The sequence below is a fragment of the Danio aesculapii genome, unplaced genomic scaffold (genome assembly GCF_903798145.1).
Source record: "Danio aesculapii unplaced genomic scaffold, fDanAes4.1, whole genome shotgun sequence".
Classification (NCBI taxonomy): Eukaryota; Metazoa; Chordata; class Actinopteri; order Cypriniformes; family Danionidae; genus Danio; species Danio aesculapii.
Genome location: NW_026613795.1, coordinates 14,122 through 30,595, shown reverse-complemented (window position 1 = coordinate 30,595; position 16,474 = coordinate 14,122). Strand labels below are relative to the sequence as shown.

Sequence of the window (16,474 nt, the reverse complement as noted above, 5' to 3'; positions counted from 1 at the left end):
TTTTTACAACCTCAGGCCATTTATGCCCCAACTGTGCTGCGTTCAATGTTGCCCACATTCAGCAGAAAAAGTCAACGAGCTGCCACCTTGCGTAGTCGTGGCCGAGAGGTTAAGGCGATGGACTTGAAATCCATTAGGGTCTCCCCGCGCAGGTTCGAACCCTGCCGACTACGGAACAGCCAGCTGCTTTTGCTTTTTCTCTCTGTGAGAGGAACTGTGGCTTTTGCGACGTTTGGTTGCGGGCCTGCGTGTTTAATCCCATATTGAATAATTCAAGTCCAGCGACTAGTCGCAATTTAGCTTTTTTTGTAGTCCCTACACTCTGATGTTGCCTAGAGAAACGTTCAATAAATCGACAGCAACATCTTGTACGGCTCATCAAGATTGGGATTTGATAGTTTTTTCCAAGTCGCCCAGTCCTTTTTGGCTGTCCCTTTGTGGCACATTTTCCCCACTCCATCTGCTTCTGGAGAGTTGCTTTATGCACAGCTCTTTTCAAGACTGATGCTAGCACAGTTCTAAAAGGCCCAGGCGAAATGTGCTTTTGGCCATGCTTTTGGACCATGGCTTTGGTAACACCTAATGACTTCAAGGTCTTTCACGGTGCAGCTCAGCAGTGGCATGGCACAGCTCTGAAACGCCGTTTCCTGGAGGACGCCTGCATCTGTTTTTTTTAAGAGGACGCAGGTCTGTGCTGTGATGAGAAAGTGTTGTTAGCCGGCAAGGGGCTTGCAGAGGTCCAACTCCGCAAACAGGTGCTTCAGCAGACAGGAGCCCGGATAGCTCAGTCGGTAGAGCATCAGACTTTTAATCTGAGGTTCCAGGGTTCAAGTCCCTGTTCGGGCGAAGGCCTGTCTATTTGTCAGAGACCTCGTTGTTCTTTTCATATCACTTGGTGGCTGTCCATTGTGGTGTGGCCTGCGAGAGCACGTTGCTCTGAATTCAGATCATCAGCTTGTGTGGAAAGAGTGCCCATGAAGTTAGCTGAGTTTGTTGGATTAGAGAGCTATGCTGTCCCTGCTTCCCAGAGATTGTACGGAAAAGTTGCACTAGAGCTAGTGCACCTTCCTCTACCCCTGTTGACCCTGTGCTTGGTTGCCACCTCAGCAGGAGAGAGAAAGCAGACGTCTGTAGTCGTGGCCGAGTGGTTAAGGCGATGGACTAGAAATCCATTGGGGTTTCCCCGCGCAAGTTCGAAATCTGCCGACTACGTTGTTTTGCACGTCCACTTATGTTGTTGTTCTCTTTTCTTTCAAGCCTCCTATATGTAATTGGAATCCTCCTCTGCAACTCACAAACAAGCCCCTGTCACTTAGTGACCAGGCAGCTGTGGGTAAGCGACAGTGGTTTGCCGCGACCGTACAGTCATCCGTACTCTGTGTTGTGGCCAGAGAAATCCCAGTTTGAATCACGGTCACAAACCAGTGTCCCTTAGTGTCCAGGCAGCTGCAAAACTTATTGGTGAGCGAGCGGTGTGCCGTGATCGTATAGTGGTCAGTACTCTGTGTTGTGGCCGCAGCAACCCCGGTTCGAATCCGGGTCACGGCAGCGTGTTCCTGTTAACTGCGAGCAATGCTTGTGCCGCTTTTTACAACCTCAGGCCATTTATGCCCCAACTGTGCTGCGTTCAATGTTGCCCACATTCAGCAGAAAAAGTCAACGAGCTGCCACCTTGCGTAGTCGTGGCCGAGAGGTTAAGGCGATGGACTTGAAATCCATTGGGGTCTCCCCGCGCAGGTTCGAACCCTGCCGACTACGGAACGGCCAGCTGCTTTTGCTTTTTCTCTCTGTGAGAGGAACTGTGGCTTTTGCGACGTTTGGTTGCGGGCCTGCGTGTTTAATCCCATATTGAATAATTCAAGTCCAGCGACTAGTCGCAATTTAGCTTTTTTTTGTAGTCCCTACACTCTGATGTTGCCTAGAGAAACGTTCAATAAATCGACAGCAACATCTTGTACGGCTCATCAAGATTGGGATTTGATAGTTTTTTTCCAAGTCGCCCAGTCCTTTTTGGCTGTCCCTTTGTGGCACATTTTCCCCACTCCATCTGCTTCTGGAGAGTTGCTTTATGCACAGCTCTTTTCAAGACTGATGCTAGCACAGTTCCAAAAGGCCCAGGCGAAATGTGCTTTTGGCCATGCTTTTGGACCATGGCTTTGGTAACACCTAATGACTTCAAGGTCTTTCACGGTGCAGCTCAGCAGTGGCATGGCACAGCTCTGAAACGCCGTTTCCTGGAGGACGCCTGCATCTGTTTTTTTTAAGAGGACGCAGGTCTGTGCTGTGATGAGAAAGTGTTGTTAGCCGGCAAGGGGCTTGCAGAGGTCCAACTCCGCAAACAGGTGCTTTTGCAGACAGGAGCACGGATAGCTCAGTCGGTAGAGCATCAGACTTTTAATCTGAGGGTCCAGGGTTTAAGTCCCTGTTCGGGCGAAGGCCTGTCTGTTTGTCAGAGACCTCGTTGTTCTTTTCATATCACTTGGTGGCTGTCCATTGTGGTGTGGCCTGCGAGAGCACGTTGCTCTGAATTCAGATCATCAGCTTGTGTGGAAAGAGTGCCCATGAAGTTAGCTGAGTTTGTTGGATTAGAGAGCTATGCTGTCCCTGCTTCCCAGAGATTGTACGGAAAAGTTGCACTAGAGCTAGTGAACCTTCCTCTACCCCTGTTGACCCTGTGCTTGGTTGCCACCTCAGAAGGAGAGAGAAAGCAGACGTCAGTAGTCGTGGCCGAATGGTTAAGGCGATGGACTAGAAATCCATTGGGGTTTCCCCGCGCAGGTTCGAATCCTGCCGACTACGTTGTTTTGCACGTCCACTTATGTTGTTGTTCTCTTTTCTTTCAAGCCTCCTATATGTAATTGGAATCCTCCTCTGCAACTCACAAACAAGCCCCTGTCACTTAGTGACCAGGCAGCTGTGGGTGAGCGACAGTGGTTTGCCGCGACCGTACAGTCATCCGTACTCTGTGTTGTGGCCAGAGAAATCCCAGTTTGAATCACGGTCACAAACCAGTGTCCCTTAGTGTCCAGGCAGCTGCAAAGCTTATCGGTGAGCGAGCGGTGTGCCGTGATCGTATAGTGGTCAGTACTCTGTGTTGTGGCCGCAGCAACCCCGGTTCGAAGCCGGGTCACGGCAGCGTGTTCCTGTTAACTGCGAGCAATGCTTGTGCCGCTTTTTACAACCTCAGGCCATTTATGCCCCAACTGTGCTGCGTTCAATGTTGCCCACATTCAGCAGAAAAAGTCAACGAGCTGCCACCTTGCGTAGTCGTGGCCGAGAGATTAAGGCAATGGACTTGAAATCCATTGGGGTCTCCCCGCTCAGGTTCGAACCCTGCCGACTACGGAACGGCCAGCTGCTTTTGCTTTTTCTCTCTGTGAGAGGAACTGTGGCTTTTGCGACGTTTGGTTGCGGGCCTGCGTGTTTAATCCCATATTGAATAATTCAAGTCCAGCGACTAGTCGCAATTTAGCTTTTTTTGTAGTCCCTACACTCTGATGTTGCCTAGAGAAACGTTCAATAAATCGACAGCAACATCTTGTACGGCTCATCAAGATTGGGATTTGATAGTTTTTTTCCAAGTCGCCCAGTCCTTTTTGGCTGTCCCTTTGTGGCACATTTTCCCCACTCCATCTGCTTCTGGAGAGTTGCTTTATGCACAGCTCTTTTCAAGACTGATGCTAGCACAGTTCCAAAAGGCCCAGGCGAAATGTGCTTTTGGCCATGCTTTTGGACCATGGCTTTGGTAACACCTAATGACTTCAAGGTCTTTCACGTTGCAGCTCAGCAGTGGCATGGCACAGCTCTGAAACGCCGTTTCCTGGAGGACGCCTGCATCTGTTTTTTTTAAGAGGACGCAGGTCTGTGCTGTGATGAGAAAGTGTTGTTAGCCGGCAAGGGGCTTGCAGAGGTCCAGCTCCGCAAACAGGTGCTTCTGCAGACAGGAGCCCGGATAGCTCAGTCGGTAGAGCATCAGACTTTCAATCTGAGGGTCCAGGGTTCAAGTTCCTGTTCGGGCGAAGCCCTGTCTATTTGTCAGAGACCTCGTTGTTCTTTTCATATCACTTGGTGGCTGTCCATTGTGGTGTGGCCTGCGAGAGCACGTTGCTCTGAATTCAGATCATCAGCTTGTGTGGAAAGAGTGCCCATGAAGTTAGCTGAGTTTGTTGGATTAGAGAGCTATGCTGTCCCTGCTTCCCAGAGATTGTACGGAAAAGTTGCACTAGAGCTAGTGCACCTTTCTCTACCCCTGTTGACCCTGTGCTTGGTTGCCACCTCAGCAGGAGAGAGAAAGCAGACGTCAGTAGCTGGGCTGAGTGGTTAAGGCGATGGACTAGAAATCCATTGGGGTTTCCCCGCGCAGGTTCGAATCCTGCCGACTACGCTGTTTTGCACGTCCACTTATGTTGTTGTTCTCTTTTCTTTCAAGCCTCCTATACGTAATTGGAATCCTCCTCTGCCACTCACAAACAAGCCCCTGTCACTTAGTGACCAGGCAGCTGTGGGTGAGCGACAGTGGTTTGCCGCGACCGTACAGTCATCCGTACTCTGTGTTGTGGCCAGAGAAATCCCAGTTTGAATCACGGTCACAAACCAGTGTCCCTTAGTGTCCAGGCAGCTGCAAAGCTTATCGGCGAGCGAGCGGTGTGCCGTGATCGTATAGTGGTCAGTACTCTGTGTTGTGGCCGCAGCAACCCCGGTTCGAATCCGGGTCACAGCAGCGTGTTCCTGTTAACTGCGAGCAATGCTTGTGCCGCTTTTTACAACCTCAGGCCATTTATGCCCCAACTGTGCTGCGTTCAATGTTGCCCACATTCAGCAGAAAAAGTCAACGAGCTGCCACCTTGCGTAGTCGTGGCCGAGAGGTTAAGGCGATGGACTTGAAATCCATTGGGGTCTCCCCGCGCAGGTTCGAATCCTGCCGACTACGGAACGGCCAGCTGCTTTTGCTTTTTCTCTCTGTGAGAGGAACTGTGGCTTTTGCGACGTTTGGTTGCGGGCCTGCGTGTTTAATCCCATATTGAATAATTCAAGTCCAGCGACTAGTCGCAATTTAGCTTTTTTTGTAGTCCCTACACTCTGATGTTGCCTAGAGAAACGTTCAATAAATCGACAGCAACATCTTGTACGGCTCATCAAGATTGGGATTTGATAGTTTTTTTCCAAGTCGCCCAGTCCTTTTTGGCTGTCCCTTTGTGGCACATTTTCCCCACTCCATCTGCTTCTGGAGAGTTGCTTTATGCACAGCTCTTTTCAAGACTGATGCTAGCACAGTTCCAAAAGGCCCAGGCGAAATGTGCTTTTGGCCATGCTTTTGGACCATGGCTTTGGTAACACCTAATGACTTCAAGGTCTTTCACGTTGCAGCTCAGCAGTGGCATGGCACAGCTCTGAAACGCCGTTTCCTGGAGGACGCCTGCATCTGTTTTTTTTAAGAGGACGCAGGTCTGTGCTGTGATGAGAAAGTGTTGTTAGCCGGCAAGGGGCTTGCAGAGGTCCAGCTCCGCAAACAGGTGCTTCTGCAGACAGGAGCCCGGATAGCTCAGTCGGTAGAGCATCAGACTTTCAATCTGAGGGTCCAGGGTTCAAGTTCCTGTTCGGGCGAAGCCCTGTCTATTTGTCAGAGACCTCGTTGTTCTTTTCATATCACTTGGTGGCTGTCCATTGTGGTGTGGCCTGCGAGAGCACGTTGCTCTGAATTCAGATCATCAGCTTGTGTTGAAAGAGTGCCCATGAAGTTAGCTGAGTTTGTTGGATTAGAGAGCTATGCTGTCCCTGCTTCCCAGAGATTGTACGGAAAAGTTGCACTAGAGCTAGTGCACCTTTCTCTACCCCTGTTGACCCTGTGCTTGGTTGCCACCTCAGCAGGAGAGAGAAAGCAGACGTCAGTAGTCGTGGCTGAGTGGTTAAGGCGATGGACTAGAAATCCATTGGGGTTTCCCCGCGCAGGTTCGAATCCTGCCGACTACGCTGTTTTGCACGTCCACTTATGTTGTTGTTCTCTTTTCTTTCAAGCCTCCTATATGTAATTGGAATCCTCCTCTGCCACTCACAAACAAGCCCCTGTCACTTAGTGACCAGGCAGCTGTGGGTGAGCGACAGTGGTTTGCCGCGACCGTACAGTCATCCGTACTCTGTGTTGTGGCCAGAGAAATCCCAGTTTGAATCACGGTCACAAACCAGTGTCCCTTAGTGTCCAGGCAGCTGCAAAGCTTATCGGCGAGCGAGCGGTGTGCCGTGATCGTATAGTGGTCAGTACTCTGTGTTGTGGCCGCAGCAACCCCGGTTCGAATCCGGGTCACAGCAGCGTGTTCCTGTTAACTGCGAGCAATGCTTGTGCCGCTTTTTACAACCTCAGGCCATTTATGCCCCAACTGTGCTGCGTTCAATGTTGCCCACATTCAGCAGAAAAAGTCAACGAGCTGCCACCTTGCGTAGTCGTGGCCGAGAGGTTAAGGCGATGGACTTGAAATCCATTGGGGTCTCCCCGCGCAGGTTCGAATCCTGCCGACTACGGAACGGCCAGCTGCTTTTGCTTTTTCTCTCTGTGAGAGGAACTGTGGCTTTTGCGACGTTTGGTTGCGGGCCTGCGTGTTTAATCCCATATTGAATAATTCAAGTCCAGCGACTAGTCGCAATTTAGCTTTTTTTGTAGTCCCTACACTCTGATGTTGCCTAGAGAAACGTTCAATAAATCGACAGCAACATCTTGTACGGCTCATCAAGATTGGGATTTGATAGTTTTTTTCCAAGTCGCCCAGTCCTTTTTGGCTGTCCCTTTGTGGCACATTTTCCCCACTCCATCTGCTTCTGGAGAGTTGCTTTATGCACAGCTCTTTTCAAGACTGATGCTAGCACAGTTCTAAAAGGCCCAGGCGAAATGTGCTTTTGGCCATGCTTTTGGACCATGGCTTTGGTAACACCTAATGACTTCAAGGTCTTTTACGGTGCAGCTCAGCAGTGGCATGGCACAGCTCTGAAACGCCGTTTCCTGGAGGACGCCTGCATCTGTTTTTTTTAAGAGGACGCAGGTCTGTGCTGTGATGAGAAAGTGTTGTTAGCCGGCAAGGGGCTTGCAGAGGTCCAACTCCGCAAACAGGTGCTTCTGCAGACAGGAGCCCGGATAGCTCAGTCGGTAGAGCATCAGACTTTTAATCTGAGGGTCCAGGGTTCAAGTCCCTGTTCGGGCGAAGGCCTGTCTATTTGTCAGAGACCTCGTTGTTCTTTTCATATCACTTGGTGGCTGTCCATTGTGGTGTGGCCTGCGAGAGCACGTTGCTCTGAATTCAGATCATCAGCTTGTGTGGAAAGAGTGCCCATGAAGTTAGCTGAGTTTGTTGGATTAGAGAGCTATGCTGTCCCTGCTTCCCAGAGATTGTACGGAAAAGTTGCACTAGAGCTAGTGCACCTTCCTCTACCCCTGTTGACCCTGTGCTTGGTTGCCACCTCAGCAGGAGAGAGAAAGCAGACGTCAGTAGTCGTGGCCGAGTGGTTAAGGCGATGGACTAGAAATCCATTGGGGTTTCCCCGCGCAGGTTCGAATCCTGCCGACTAGGTTGTTTTGCACGTCCACTTATATTATTGTTCTCTTTTCTTTCAAGCCTCCTATATGTAATTGGAATCCTCCTCTGCAACTCACAAACAAGCCCCTGTCACTTAGTGACCAGGCAGCTGTGGGTGAGCGACAGTGGTTTGCCGCGACCGTACAGTCATCCGTACTCTGTGTTGTGGCCAGAGAAATCCCAGTTTGAATCACGGTCACAAACCAGTGTCCCTTAGTGTCCAGGCAGCTGCAAAGCTTATCGGTGAGCGAGCGGTGTGCCGTGATCGTATAGTGGTCAGTACTCTGTGTTGTGGCCGCAGCAACACCGGTTCGAATCCGGGTCACGGCAGCGTGTTCCTGTTAACTGCGAGCAATGCTTGTGCCGCTTTTTACAACCTCAGGCCATTTATGCCCCAACTGTGCTGCGTTCAATGTTGCCCACATTCAGCAGAAAAAGTCAACGAGCTGCCACCTTGCGTAGTCGTGGCCGAGAGGTTAAGGCGATGGACTTGAAATCCATTGGGGTCTCCCCGCTCAGGTTCGAACCCTGCCGACTACGGAACAGCCAGCTGCTTTTGCTTTTTCTCTCTGTGAGAGGAACTGTGGCTTTTGCGACGTTTGGTTGCGGGCCTGCGTGTTTAATCCCATATTGAATAATTCAAGTCCAGCGACTAGTCGCAATTTAGCTTTTTTGTAGTCCCTACACTCTGATGTTGCCTAGAGAAACGTTCAATAAATCGACAGCAACATCTTGTACGGCTCATCAAGATTGGGATTTGATAGTTTTTTTCCAAGTCGCCCAGTCCTTTTTGGCTGTCCCTTTGTGGCACATTTTCCCCACTCCATCTGCTTCTGGAGAGTTGCTTTATGCACAGCTCTTTTCAAGACTGATGCTAGCACAGTTCTAAAAGGCCCAGGCGAAATGTGCTTTTGGCCATGCTTTTGGACCATGGCTTTGGTAACACCTAATGACTTCAAGGTCTTTCACGGTGCAGCTCAGCAGTGGCATGGCACAGCTCTGAAACGCCGTTTCCTGGAGGACGCCTGCATCTGTTTTTTTTTAAGAGGACGCAGGTCTGTGCTGTGATGAGAAAGTGTTGTTAGCCGGCAAGGGGCTTGCAGAGGTCCAACTCCGCAAACAGGTGCGTCTGCAGACAGGAGCCCGGATAGCTCAGTCGGTAGAGCATCAGACTTTTAATCTGAGGGTCCAGGGTTCAAGTCCCTGTTCGGGCGAAGGCCTGTCTATTTGTCAGAGACCTTGTTGTTCTTTTCACATCACTTGGTGGCTGTCCATTGTGGTGTGGCCTGCGAGAGCACGTTGCTCTGAATTCAGATCATCAGCTTGTGTGGAAAGAGTGCCCATGAAGTTAGCTGAGTTTGTTGGATTAGAGAGCTATGCTGTCCCTGCTTTCCAGAGATTGTACGGAAAAGTTGCACAAGAGCTAGTGCACCTTCCTCTACCCCTGTTGACCCTGTGCTTGGTTGCCACCTCAGCAAGAGAGAGAAGGCTGACGTCTGTAGTCGTGGCCGAGTGGTTAAGGCGATGGACTAGAAATCCATTGGGGTTTCCCCGCGCAGGTTCGAATCCTGCCGACTACGTTGTTTTGCACGTCCACTTATGTTGTTGTTCTTTTTTCTTTCAAGCCTCCTATACGTAATTGCAATCTTCCTCTGCACAGCTCATCAAGATTGGGATTTGATAGTTTTTTTCCAAGTCGCCCAGTCCTTTTTGGCACATTTTCCCCACTCCATCTGCTTCTGGAGAGTTGCTTTATGCACAGCTCTTTTCAAAACTGATGCTAGCACAGTTCTAAAAGGCCCAGGTGAAATGTGCTTTTGGCCATGCTTTTGGACCATGGCTTTGGTAACACCTAATGACTTCAAGGTCAGCACGACTGCATCTGTTTTTTTTAAGAGGACGCAGGTCTGTGCTGTGATGAGAAAGTATTGTCGGGGGGTAAGGGAAATCTTGACTTCAAGTACCTCGTGGCTTTCAACTAATGGTCTCTTATTAGGTGGATGATGATGAAATGCAAACAAGAAAATAGCTGCAGTGATTTTAAGTTAATGAGAGTGGCCTTGTTTGGAATTTGAAACTCAAGACCAGTCACACCCTACGCCAGAACCATACCCCAGGACCAATGAGACACGAATGTGGATGATTACATAAAGAAAATGTTTGACCATTAGTTGCACACATCTTTTTTGATGGAATGCAAACTGGCATCGAGATCCTAAAGTGCAGTTTTCCATGCGTTGGCATCTTGTTGAAGGCATACAAAAGATCCATGACAAATGATTGACGAAATGGCCCAGTGGCCTAATGAATAAGGCATCAACCTCCGGGACTTGGGATTGTTGGTTCAATACCCATCTGGGTTGTCTTTGAAGGTCTCACTTCAATTTGGGAGCAATGTTTGGTGGATGAAACACGGTAGCTGTGAAAACCTTCTTGAGATGTGTGTGCATGTCATTAACTTTCTGCATTGCCATTCATATTACCTATTATGACTAAAAGGGTAACGAGATACCTAACGTGAAAGGCCATTTTGAATCCTGCATGGTGCCTACAGAGAAGAGACTGTGTACAAAGACAAAAATGGTGCTTACATATAAAGCTGGTGGGTTGTTCAAGATCCATAAACAAATCTAACAACCGAATCATTGCCGCTCCTTTTTTTGTCTGTATAATTGTACATGTTAGACTGATTTAGATCAGAAGTCCACTAACTGTTCATTCACTAAAGTCACAGCAAAAGCTGCTACAATAACATAGAAACACCATGGATAGCACAGCACCGCTGCTTTTTCTATGATTGTCGCAGGGCTCGTCCGGGATTTGACCCCAGGACCTCTCGTACTCAAAGCGAGAATCATACCCCTAGACCAACGAGCCCTGAAGAAGCAGTCTGGAGTGCCACAAAAAATTCTGTCAGACCAATCCAATCTACTCTTTGTTCATGTTGTTTTTGTTATGTGTGTCAGCAACTCCCTGGAGGCATATTACAGTTCACAGTAAGTATGAAACAGTCCAGTGGCCTAATGGATAAGGCACCAGCCTTCGAAGCTGGGGATTGTGGGTTTAAAGTACCAACTGGGTTGTCTTTGATGCTGTTCCTTTTAAGTTGACTGTGCAAGACAATCCAGTGTTACCTTTAAAAAGCTAGGTTCATACCCTTAGGTCAAAAAGACATGACAATGGAAAACTCCTCAGAGAAGCTGTTTTGTCATTAGGTGTACACATCAGATCGTCTGAATGTAATATTGCATAGGGATCCTAAAGTACTGTTTTCTGAGTAACAAGAACTTCCTGAGCCATACATCAGATACGACAAAGGCTAGTATTGGCTTAATGGATAAGGCATCAGCCTTTAAAGCTGGGGATTGTTGGTTCAAGTCCCATCTGGGTTGTCTTTGTTGGGTTACATTTAAGTTGTGTGAAACAATTCCGACTGGTCCTCTCAAAACTTAGGTGTGATGATCTGAGGACAATAGTTAGCTTTGAATTCTCAGACTTGCTGCACACTGGCATCGAGATCCTAAAGTGCAGTTTTCCATGCGTTGGCATCTTATTGAAGGCATACAAAAGATCCATGTCAAATGATTGGCCTAAGGGATAAGACATCAGCCTCCGGGGCTTGGGATTGTGGATTCAAGTCCCATCTGGGTTGCCTTTGAAGGTCTCACTTCAGTTTGGGAGCAATTTTTGGTGGATGAAACACGGTAGCTGTGAAAACCTTCTTGAGATGTGTTTGCATGTCATTAACTTCCTGCATTGCCATGCATATTACCTGTTATGACTAAAAGGGTAACGAAATACCTAACGCGAAAGGCCATTTTGAATCCTGCATGGTGCCTACAGAGAAGAGACTGTGTACAAAGACAAAAATGATGCTTACATATAAAGCTGGTGGGTTGTTCAAGATCCTTATCACCTCAAATGTTTACCTGTTTTTTTTTTGTTTTTTTTTTCTTCCTGTTTCTGCTCCGGGGCACCAGCAGCAGAAAAGACACCAGCAGCAGAGCTGTGACACGGGAAGTTTATTCGCTGCTGTTGGACTCAAATGGTCCATTGCATGTTCAAAAATTGACGGAGATCTGAATTGAAAATTAACAAGTTTTATTTTGAATGCAGGAAGTTAGAGAGTACAATTTCTGCGCAGGAGAGATGTACTAATGTATCAGCCTCTGCCTTTATGCTGTCCTTCCGGCTTTTTTATACGTCTCTCACACACACACTTAGCAGCAGGCCTCCAGTAGCAGGAAGTTGCGTTCCTCTTTCTTGTACACACATTATCACTGTTAACCCTTTAAAAGAAGAAACCCTTTATGTTTGCATTTATTAGTAAATGTTTAGCAAAATCTAACAATAAAAAAATGCTATCCTTCAATCTCTCTCTTGGCCTCTGAAAAGAGGCCACACCACTTAATAAACACTTAAAAAAATCTCAGAATTCTTGGTCCAATATGTCCAGATGAGCTTGGGTCGAAAACCTCTGTGAGGAAAGACACCCAAGCGGCCCCCTAGTTGGCTTATGGGCAGCCACCACATGTTCACCTGACACATCATATCAGACTACTAGAAAGAAAAGTACTTAAAACGTAATAATAATTTTAAAAATAAAATAAAACAAGCAGCGATGATAGGGACCTCGCACCCGGGCTCACCGCCGCCCGGAGGCCGTAGGACGACAGAGAACCGCGAACAATAATAATTTAGGCCGATACATAAAAAAATCTGAGAAAATCACAGATTTAAGCCAAACTTGCTCCCGTCAGCAGGTGGCGCTATGACTGTGACTCAATATTTTCATGTAGATGTCTTGAGGAGAGGATTTTAATCAACCATGTGAATTTTCAGGCAGATCGGACATTGTTTGGCTGAGTTATAGGCAATTTTACTGTTGCCACCAGGTGGCGCTATGACTGTGACTCAATATTGGCATGTAAATGTGTTCAGGAGAGCAATCTTACCAACCATGTGAAGTTTCAGGCAGATCGGATATTGTTTGGCTGAGTTATAGGCAATTTTAAGTTTGCCAGCAGGTGGCGCTATAACTGTATCGAGTTATTGGCATGTAAACGTGTTCAGGTCAGGACACTTATCAAATGTGTGAGTTTTGAGGCAGATCGGATCATGCATGCCTGAGTTATAACAACTTGATGTTTTGTGGCGAATCATCAAAGTTTGCGAGTCCGCCACGGACACGCCCATCGACGAAAACTCTAGACCTTCACAATATATCATCGATACTGCTTTCAGATGACACCACTCAAATTTGGTGCTGATATGACCAAATTTGTGCGAGGAGTTTGTTACAACGTAAAATCATGTCATTTCCTGTAGCCAGCAGGTGGCGCTATAACTGTATCGGGATATTGGCATGTAATCGTGTTCAGGTCAGGACGGTTATTAAGCGTGTGAATTTTGAGGCAGATCGGATAATGCATGCCTGAGTTATAAAGACTTGATGTTTCATGGCGAGTCGTCAAAGTTTGCGAGGCCGCCACGGACACGCCCATCGACGAAAACTCTAAAGCTTCGCAATTTAACATCGCCAAGGTCTTTAGATGACATAACCCAATTTTGGTGTCGATCGGATGAAATCCCTAGGAGGAGGAGTTAAAGTACAACGCCTGGAAATGGCAAAATCGCCACTTTTTCGCCGCAGGAAGCTGTAAATATCCGACTTCCTGTTGGGTTTGAGATATCGCTCCTTGAGACTTTTTTGTAGGTCTTGGCATGTTTGAGGTGTGTGCCAATTTTCGTGCATGTGCGTGATTCGTGGCTTGGGGGCTTGTCCGTATCAATTTTCTAGGTGGCGCTGTCGAGTCATTTTGCCACGCCCACTTCCGAAGCCTATAACAAACGTAAATTTTCGCCACTTCTGGGGCGTGTGCAAATTTTCATGAGTTTTCGGGCATGTTTAGACCCTCAAAATCGCGATTCATTCGGGAGAAGAATAAGAATAATAATAATAATAATTAAAGCTGCAAGCAGCGATGATAGGGACCTCGCACACGGGCTCACCGCCGCCCGGTGGCCGTAGGACGACAGAGAACCGCGAACAATAATAGTTTAGGCCGATATATAAAAAAATCTGAGAAAATCACAGATTTATGCCAAACTTGCTCCCGTCAGCAGGTGGCGCTATGACTGTGACTCAATATTTTCATGTAGATGTCTTCAGGAGTGGAATTTTATCAACCATGTGAATTTTCAGGCAGATCGGACTTTGTTTGGCTGAGTTATAGGCAATTTTACTGTTGCCACCAGGTGGCGCTATGACTGTGACTCAATATTGGCATGTAGATGTCTTCAGGAGAGCAATCTTATCAACCATGTGAAGTTTTAGGAAGATCGGATATTGTTTGGCTGAGTTATAGGCAATTTTAAGTTTGCCAGCAGGTGGCGCTATAACTTTATCGAGTTATTGGCATGTAAACATGTTCAGGTCAGGACACTTATCAAATGTTTGAGGTTTGAGGCAGATCGGATCATGCATGCCTGAGTTATAACAACTTGATGTTTCATGGCGAATCATCAAAGTTTGCGAGTCCGCCACGGACACGCCCATCGACGAAAACTCTAGACCTTCACAATATATCATCGATACTGCTTTCAGATGACACCACTCAAATTTGGTGCTGATATGATGAAATTTGTGCGAGGAGTTTGTTTCGCTGTAAATCATGTCATTTCCTGTAGCCAGCAGGTGGCGCTATAACTGTATCGGGATATTGGCATGTAATCGTGTTCAGATCAGGACGGTTATGAAGCGTGTGAATTTTGAGGCAGATCGGATAAAGCATGCCTGAGTTATAACAACTTGATGTTTTGTGGCGAGTCGTCAAAATTTACGAGGCCGCCACGGACACGCCCATTGACGAAAACTCTAAAGCTTCGCAATTTAACATCGCCAAGGCCTTTAGATGACATAACCCAATTTTGGTGTCGATCGGATGAAATCCCTAGGAGGAGTTCGTTAAAGTACAACGCCTGGAAATGGCAAAATCGCCACTTTTTCGCCGCAGGAAGCCATAAATATCCGACTTCCTGTTGGGTTTGAGATATCGCTTCTTGAGACTTTTTTGTAGGTCTTGGCATGTTTGAGGTGTGTGCCAATTTTCGTGCATGTGCGTGATTTGTGGCTCGGGGGCTTGTCCGTATAAATTTTCTAGGTGGCGCTGTCGAGTCATTTTGCCACGCCCACTTCCGAAGCCTATAACAAACGTAAATTTTCGCCACTTCTGGGGCGTGTGCAAAGTTTCGTGAGTTTTCGGGCATGTTTAGACCCTCAAAATCGCGATTGATTCGGGAGAAGAATAATAATAATAATAATTAAAGCTGCAAGCAGCGATGATAGGGACCTCGCACCCGGGCTCACCGCCGCCCGGTGGCCGTAGGATGACAGAGAACCGCGAACAATAATAATTTATTCCGATACATAAAAAAAATCTGTGAAAATCACAGATTTATGTCAAACTTGCTCCCGTCAGCAGGTGGCGCTATGACTGTGACTCAAGATTGGCATGTAGATGTCTTCAGGAGTGAATTTTAATCAAGCATGTGAATTTTCAGGCAGATCGGACTTTGTTTGGCTGAGTTATAGGCATTTTTACTGTTGCCACCAGGTGGCGCTATGACTGTGACTCAATAATGGCATGTACATGTCTTCAGGAGAGCAATCTTATCAACCATGTAAAGTTTTAGGCAGATCGGATATTGTTTGGCTGAGTTATAGGCAATTTTAAGTTTGCCAGCAGGTGGCGCTATAACTGTATCGAGTTATTGGCATGTAAACATGTTCAGGTCAGGACACTTATCAAATGTGTGAGTTTTGAGGCAGATGGGATCATGCATGCCTGAGTTATAACAACTTGATGTTTGGTGGCGAATCATCAAAGTTTGCGAGTCCGCCACGGACACGGCCATCGATGAAAACTCTAGACCTTCACAATATATCATTGATACTGTTTTCAGATGACACCACTCAAATTTGGTGCTGATATGATAAAATTTGTGGGAGGAGTTTGTTTTGCTGTAAATCATGTCATTTCCTGTAGCCAGCAGGTGGCGCTATAACTGTATCGGGATATTGGCATGTAAACGTGTTCAGGTCAGGACGGTTATCAAGCGTGTGAATTTTGAGGCAGATCGGATAATGCATGCCTGAGTTATAACAACTTGATGTTTCGTGGCGAGTCGTCAAAATTTACGAGGCCGCCACGGACACGCCCATCGACGAAAACTCTAAAGCTTCGCAATTTAACATTGCCAAGGTCTTTAGATGACATAACCCAATTTTGGTGTCGATCGGATGAAATCCCTAGGAGGAGTTCGTTAAAGTACAACGCCTGGAAATGGCAAAAACGCCACTTTTTCGCCGCAGGAAGCTATAAATATCCGACTTCCTGTTGGGTTTGAGATATCGCTCCTTGAGACTTTTTTGTAGGTCTTGGCATGTTTGAGGTGTGTGCCAATTTTCGTGCATGTGCGTGATTCGTGGCTCGGGGGCTTGTCCGTATCAATTTTCTAGGTGGCGCTGTCGAGTCATTTTGCCACGCCCACTTCCGAAGCCTATAACAAACGTAAATTTTCGCCACTTCTGGGGCGTGTGCAAATTTTCGTGAGTTTTCGGGCACGTTTAGACCCTCAAAATCGCGATTCATTCGGGAGAAGAATAATAAGAATAATAATAATAATAATAATAATAATAATAATAATAATAAACGGAGCAATTCCAATAGGGCCTTGCACCGTTCGGTGCTCGGTCCCTAATTAAAGCTGCAAGCAGCGATGATAGGGACCTCGCACACGGGCTCACCGCCGCCCGGTGGCCGTAGGACGACAGAGAACCGCGAACAATAATAATTTAGGCCGATACATAAAAAAAAAAATCGGAGAAAATCACAGATTTATGCCAAACT

The 16,474-nt window shown here is 47.3% G+C and overlaps 14 non-coding genes across 14 annotated transcripts; all 14 read left to right on the top strand.

Moving 5' to 3' along the window:
• The first annotated feature begins 91 nt into the window (after positions 1–91).
• Positions 92–173, top strand: trnas-uga (transfer RNA serine (anticodon UGA)). Its single transcript has one exon. It is a non-coding gene; the product is annotated as a tRNA-Ser (tRNA).
• A 600-nt stretch (positions 174–773) lies between these two features.
• On the top strand, positions 774–846 carry trnak-uuu (transfer RNA lysine (anticodon UUU)). Its single transcript has one exon. It is a non-coding gene; the product is annotated as a tRNA-Lys (tRNA).
• Positions 847–1,476: 630 nt separating this feature from the next.
• On the top strand, positions 1,477–1,548 carry trnah-gug (transfer RNA histidin (anticodon GUG)). The gene has a single exon. It is a non-coding gene; the product is annotated as a tRNA-His (tRNA).
• A 128-nt stretch (positions 1,549–1,676) lies between these two features.
• On the top strand, positions 1,677–1,758 carry trnas-uga (transfer RNA serine (anticodon UGA)). The gene has a single exon. It is a non-coding gene; the product is annotated as a tRNA-Ser (tRNA).
• Positions 1,759–2,717: 959 nt separating this feature from the next.
• On the top strand, positions 2,718–2,799 carry trnas-aga (transfer RNA serine (anticodon AGA)). The gene has a single exon. It is a non-coding gene; the product is annotated as a tRNA-Ser (tRNA).
• Positions 2,800–3,946: 1,147 nt separating this feature from the next.
• Positions 3,947–4,019, top strand: trnae-uuc (transfer RNA glutamic acid (anticodon UUC)). The gene has a single exon. It is a non-coding gene; the product is annotated as a tRNA-Glu (tRNA).
• An 829-nt stretch (positions 4,020–4,848) lies between these two features.
• trnas-uga (transfer RNA serine (anticodon UGA)) lies at positions 4,849–4,930 on the top strand. The gene has a single exon. It is a non-coding gene; the product is annotated as a tRNA-Ser (tRNA).
• A 601-nt stretch (positions 4,931–5,531) lies between these two features.
• trnae-uuc (transfer RNA glutamic acid (anticodon UUC)) lies at positions 5,532–5,604 on the top strand. The gene has a single exon. It is a non-coding gene; the product is annotated as a tRNA-Glu (tRNA).
• Positions 5,605–5,888: 284 nt separating this feature from the next.
• trnas-aga (transfer RNA serine (anticodon AGA)) lies at positions 5,889–5,970 on the top strand. The gene has a single exon. It is a non-coding gene; the product is annotated as a tRNA-Ser (tRNA).
• A 464-nt stretch (positions 5,971–6,434) lies between these two features.
• trnas-uga (transfer RNA serine (anticodon UGA)) lies at positions 6,435–6,516 on the top strand. Its single transcript has one exon. It is a non-coding gene; the product is annotated as a tRNA-Ser (tRNA).
• Positions 6,517–7,117: 601 nt separating this feature from the next.
• On the top strand, positions 7,118–7,190 carry trnak-uuu (transfer RNA lysine (anticodon UUU)). Its single transcript has one exon. It is a non-coding gene; the product is annotated as a tRNA-Lys (tRNA).
• An 830-nt stretch (positions 7,191–8,020) lies between these two features.
• On the top strand, positions 8,021–8,102 carry trnas-uga (transfer RNA serine (anticodon UGA)). The gene has a single exon. It is a non-coding gene; the product is annotated as a tRNA-Ser (tRNA).
• A 601-nt stretch (positions 8,103–8,703) lies between these two features.
• On the top strand, positions 8,704–8,776 carry trnak-uuu (transfer RNA lysine (anticodon UUU)). Its single transcript has one exon. It is a non-coding gene; the product is annotated as a tRNA-Lys (tRNA).
• A 284-nt stretch (positions 8,777–9,060) lies between these two features.
• On the top strand, positions 9,061–9,142 carry trnas-aga (transfer RNA serine (anticodon AGA)). Its single transcript has one exon. It is a non-coding gene; the product is annotated as a tRNA-Ser (tRNA).
• Positions 9,143–16,474: the final 7,332 nt, after the last annotated feature.